General features: G+C 47.9%; 1 pseudogene; it reads right to left on the bottom strand.

Moving 5' to 3' along the window:
* Positions 1-1,452: 1,452 nt before the first annotated feature.
* Positions 1,453-4,675, bottom strand: LOC147430870 (uncharacterized; annotated as a pseudogene).
* Positions 4,676-5,286: the final 611 nt, after the last annotated feature.

Raw genomic sequence — 5,286 nt, 5'->3', positions numbered from 1 at the left:
TTAAATCAAGTGCCCTTCTTAACAAGAGCTCCCAATATATCTCTCCAGATTGTTTACATTAGCATTGATTAAGCCCCAAGAAGCCCCCCGTGGCCACTAGAATATATGTTTCGATTGGATTGAGCTGAAATTAAGAATCTATAATTTGTCTGAATTGGAAAGTGCACAATACAGAATTGGCTTTGTATGATGATGATGATCTTGGTCTACAAGAACAAAAAAGAAGAAGCTGAGCAGCTCAAAGACATCAAATAAGGTACAAGGAGAGGTAGTCTAATAAGTGTGTGTGCGAGCGTGTATGTGAGTGGGGGCGAGAGAGAGAGAGAGAGAGAGAGAGAGAGAGAGAGGGGGGGAGATCTAGCAAGGCAAGAAGCATAATACCATGGCATAGAGAAGACGACACAATGTGAGACTGCGTGCAAATATCCTCCTGACTGCTGCAAGCATACATGTTACTTCAAACATGTAAAACGAGAGATTGCACTCTTTGAATAACCACATGAGGATCATTGGTGCCCAAAAAGAAAGGTGACCCAGTATGCAAAACAGCCTCACAACCATGGACAGTAGCATCAAAGGATCCTTCTTCCAGTAAGTCAGCTTTGAAAATCTTGAGTCTTTCCTGTGCCTTTGGCAAGGCCATCAAGTGGGCAGTCTTAACCACGTTTTCTGCAAACAGAGGTCGAAAGAGATTACCACACAGAGTAATGGAAACAGAGGGTAATGCAGGGAAGTGGATCCTTTACTAGGATCTCGGACAGAAGCACGAACGGTGTACCCACTCTCGAGCAGGAGCTTCACAACCCAAGATGCAATGAAACCAGAATCTCCTGTCACACACACTACCTTCTCCATTCCTCTTCAGTGTGTGGTTATGTGTGTAATAAAGCTTGAAAAGATTTAAAGATTTTTACTAAGCAAGAATGTAGGATTTGAGATGAGTGCATGCTGGAGAGAGAGGGCGTGTGGATGTGTGGATATGTGCGTGTGTGTGTGTGTGTGTGTGTAGCGAAGCGAGAGCTTGCACTATGGCAGACAGAGCTATGCAATGCCGAGGAGAGAGAAAATGAAGGCTTCTTGTGAGAGATTGAAAGAGTGAAAAGCTGCAACCACTAGCGGACAGCCTCAGGTGACAGTGACGTAAACTCGCATGCCTTCTCCACAGCGTTAATGCACTCCTCAGCAGGCTGCCCTTGTTTCCTCCTCTATCGCATCGAGTCATGTCGTCCTGCAACCCCCGCCTTCACACAAAGCCCACTGGCCGTCCACGTGGACGCCATCCTTCAAAGGACGCCCAACCTGGCCCAACACTAAGGCCTTTCTTGAGCAGGCCAAAAAGTAAAGAAAAGAGGATTAGGTCCTACCAAGCTAAACTTCTTTCACACTTTAAAGCCGCCTTTGAAACATTTTGTTTCTTAGCAATTTTGAGAATGGATGGATGATCAGCCCACAGTTCCAAGGGGTTGTACAAAAGCACTTATTTTCAACGCCACTTCGCAATCTTTGCTTGCATTAAGAAAAGGCATGGTGTGTGGAGAGAGACACTTTCAATGTTTCACACAAGGTTTAGACACTTTCAATGTTTCACACGTCCAAACTTACAGCTCCTTAATGATCCACTTTCTCCCATCCTATGACGCATCAGAGATGCCTGCTCCGGATGGCCAAATAGTTTGAATGATGCCAATGGAGTCCTTGCTAACAGCTTGAGTGTTTGTGTGGGAAATTTGATCAAAGATTCTGCGAGGAATACTACAAAATTTTATTTCTAGAGAAACCCATCCAAACAAATATCCTTCTATCTTTGCCATGCCCCATTTGCTCAAAGCAGACTTAATCAACAATTTAAGGAACAATCAAAAATGAAAAACATTTGTTTAAGGAAGGCACAAAACCTAGCAAAGATTCACTCTGATGGAAGTAAAGCTCGATGCACATGCCAGCCTCCTGCCAAAAACCCAAACTCAAGCATGCCTTCAATCCAAGGCTGATAATGCAGCTCGTTAGAGCTTCTTAGCATCCACTACATGCTTGGAAGAAGTGATGACATAGATGATAGGAATAAAGGTTCTCTGCCTGCATAGGGAATCTCATTGATGCCATTTGGAAAATCTCATCTTCCCCTTAAAAACAAAGATTTTTAGCTCTTGTTTGTCCCCCAAACAGTGCAGGCACAAGCTTCTGGAGGAGACCTTCATCACGGCGATGAATTGAAGAGCCGGCATAATGTCTGTGCCTTCTAGTTCTTACCTTGGCAAAACGTGAACTTTTGTGGGCAATTCACAAAGCAGTTGTCCACAAAGCTTGCAGACATGGAGTGATCCGAAGCCACGTGCATAAAAGGTGCTGGAAGTGGGCCTGTCAAGTAATTTCCATCCAGCATGAGTCTCTCAAGCGGCTTCATGTCCTCTGCATTGGCTATTGCCTTCACCCCATAACTTGGTGGGATAACCCCATGAAAGAAGTTATACCGCAAAGAGAGTGAGGCTAGCTCTCTCATCCCTGCAAAAATGCTGGGGAGAGGGCCTGATAACATGTTGTAGCTTAGGTCTTAACGCCACCTTCGGGCTCTTCGCAACATGCTTTGGATGTGCCCTCAGCTGGCTCAGCTTATTCATTGAGAGATTTAGTTGTTGCAATGTTGGATGAGCCAACATAGCATTACCGACACACCCGATGAATGCATTGTTGCTTACATCGAGCACATTAAACTGGTTGAGGGTTGCTATGCTTTTGGGTAGCTTGCCAGAAAATTCATTGTTTCTCAAACACATTGAACATAAGGAGGGTGGTAGCTTGCCTTGGGAACGGGCCTGACAACCGGTTGTCGGACGCATCTAGCATTTGTAAGAGACCCAACTTCCGGAGATCAGGGAAGGGCCCACTTAGCTGGTTGCTTTCAAGCCACAGCTCTGTGAGGTAGGAGAGCTTGTTCAGAAAGGGGGGTATTGAGCCCACCAGCTTGTTATGCGCAAGATTAAGGCTTTGTAAGTTGTGAAGCATCAAAATGCTGTCAGGTATGGATCCACTCAAATTGTTGAACGAAAGGTCAAACATCATGAGTTGGGAGAGCATGCCGATAAAAGCAGGGATTTCAGCCCCGAGTGCATTCCCAGACATGTACAAGAAGCGCAGACCAGTGAGGTTGCCGAGCCAAGGGGAGAGTACCCCTGCATAGCCAGCATCGTCCAACTGCAAGCTTGTGACTCTTTCATAAGCATCCATCGATGCATTAGGTAAGAACGATGTATGTCCCCCACTTGTGCAGTCTATTCCACATGTGAATTGCTCTCCAAGCCTGCTTGTACATGGGTCTACATTGAAATCCCAACTGCCAACACACGATGTTGCATCGATTGTCGCCGCATCAATGCTGGCTTTCACTTCTTTGAGGGGCTTCAATGTCGTTAGGGTCTGTGATGGCACTCGCTTGGGTACCACTGTCACAGCTCAAAAGAAGCATTGCCACAACCATGTGGATCCATGTCGATGTGGTGGCAAGATGCAACTCTTTTCTCATATGTGATGCCCTCAGGTGACAGTAACTCGCATGCCTTCTCCACATCGTTAATGCACTCCTCTTGTTTCCTCCTCTATCGCATCGAGTCAGCCCCCGCCTTCACACAAAGCCCACTGGGCGTCCACGTGGACGCCATCCGTCAAAGGACGCCCAACCCGGCCCAACACTAAGGCCTTTCTTGAGCAGTCCAAAAAGAAAATGAAGAGAACCTTGGACAGATTCTCCCTCTCTCTCTCTCTCTCTCTCTCTCTCTCTCTCTTTCGTGGTTGGAGCGCGGAGGAAGGGGGAGCCGTTCTTTCTCTCTCTTTCTATTGTGGCCAGCCCAACTGGCTTCTCTCTCTCTCTCTCTCTCTCTCTCTCTCTCTCTCTCTCTCTCTCTTAGTTTGCTGCAGTGCTTCCTGTGACGACGTGGATTTGGGCATGGAAGAGGCAAGGGATGCACAGGGGGTTGATCCAGATTCTGGCCGCTACACAGCAACGTATGACCATTTATGGCATAGAGCAGGGACTCATCCGGATGACAAGCAGATCCAACACTTTTGCAGAGGCATGCACCAAGTAACGATGGGGGAGGCAATAACATGGGCATAGGAAGGTAGCGAACGAGATGGTGGCAAGGAGCCCCAACGGGCAGAGTAGCAAGCATGCAAGTACGGACAGTGGAGCGGAGGGCACGACAATGGTAACGAGGGCTGCTAGTAGTCGATGGCAGAGAATCAAGCGAGGCTGGGAAGCGCTCGAGAGGGGAGACTAAGCTGTTTGGTTTGTTTTTTGGGGGAATCTCAGAATTATTGATTTTTTTTAAAATAGCGTCAGTAGTAGTAGTAGCGAGTAGTAGTAGGGCCCTCTCATTGCCCTCTCCTCGGTCAGGAGGCTCGCTCCCATGTTCAGCCAGGCTGTATGTAGATCGCCACGTCTGTCTGCACAATAATGCTCGTGTCGTGATGGTTTATGGCAGGCCAAAGAGGCAATGAGGGAGAGATGGTCTTTTTGTGATCGTTTTGGACTGCAGACCTACGTGGCTTTGTGTGTCTGCCCCGCATCTCCTTCCTTTATGGCAGGTACAAGGCATGCGGAGGTAGGAGTGAAGGGCATGGCATATCCGTCCGTCCCCATGCAAAGGTCTCAGTCGTTCATCTGCTCGAAGAGTGCATATTGTTGGAGGTCATGGTGATATGGACAACAGGGGCAGGAAGATTTGTGTGCACTCGTCTACCTCTTTGTGGGATCATCACATGCAAGTCTAGCACGGGGCTCAGTCTGCAGAGGAGTGAACCGAGGGATAGGGGCACAGTCTACGCAAAGCATTGCTCGTCATATTGAATGTTGTGTGGCTCGAGTTATGCGATGGGTAGTGAGGAGAGGGAGGGGGGACATAGCTGAGGGAGAGCTCTCATAGGGGAAGATGGCCAGGTGACCATGGCCAGAGGAGGGGTGTAGGATGTGGGGCATGTGGAGCAAAAAAGCCGCCATAACGATTTGGAGAGAGAGGGGGGGGTGCACAGAGAAGGGAGAGTGGGAGGGGCAGGGGAACAACAGCAATGGAAAATTGTGTATTGCCTGCATGAACTCACCCAGAGCGGCCTTGGCAAGGCAGCAGAAAAAATGTGTGCAATCGTGGATGGGAACTGGGGCCAATGCGCAGGCTCAAACTACGATGAAGGTCGGGTATTTTCTTTGAGAAGCCTGGGAGAAGGAATCTCCGGGTCTAATTAATTAATGAGTTGTGGTATAGACCTAGTAGCACTAAAAATGATGAAGTGTTC

The sequence above is a fragment of the Adiantum capillus-veneris genome, chromosome 21 (assembly GCF_014529385.1).
Source record: "Adiantum capillus-veneris isolate H3 chromosome 21, ASM1452938v2, whole genome shotgun sequence".
NCBI classification, from domain to species: Eukaryota; Viridiplantae; Streptophyta; class Polypodiopsida; order Polypodiales; family Pteridaceae; genus Adiantum; species Adiantum capillus-veneris.
The sequence above is the reverse complement of the archived record's forward strand: the minus strand, read 5'-3'. Positions and strand labels throughout refer to the sequence as shown.